A 536-nucleotide genomic window follows, 5' to 3' on the forward strand; every position below is an offset into this window, starting at 1 on the left:
ATAGCGTCTTCTCTGTCACGGTTGGTTTTTCATAGGCGTTCCGTAATCGAAAAGTATTAAGCAAGCAAACGGTTCCAAAATAACATGGGGTCGCTAAACGACAGGATTTTCGCAATACAACATATACCTGTACCCCAAACCGTAGTACAATATACTGTGACACAAAATCTCAATGATGATCCATATATTGTGTACGTGTGGGTTTCTAAAATTCAAAGAATTGACTGAATGTTGACACAACCGTCCGAAATTCGTCGGTACCGGCTATCGAGTGACAAGATGAATGTTCCTGGTGAATGGCAGAAGGTTGAGACAGTCCGAACCCCGCCCTCCGGTGACTGGTGATGACAGCTCAGGTAACATCGCCTCCGGGTGTAGGTCATAAATCATTCCTCTTCATATTCATCAATCAACGGCCTGGGCTGATACGTCTTATCATGGTTACCTCATACGACAAAATGAATGTCAAATGATGATAATGTAAATTTAGCTAGGAGGGTAGGTAGATGATACGACAATAATACATACATATATTA

The sequence above is a fragment of the Branchiostoma floridae genome, chromosome 3 (genome assembly GCF_000003815.2).
Source record: "Branchiostoma floridae strain S238N-H82 chromosome 3, Bfl_VNyyK, whole genome shotgun sequence".
Classification (NCBI taxonomy): Eukaryota; Metazoa; Chordata; class Leptocardii; order Amphioxiformes; family Branchiostomatidae; genus Branchiostoma; species Branchiostoma floridae.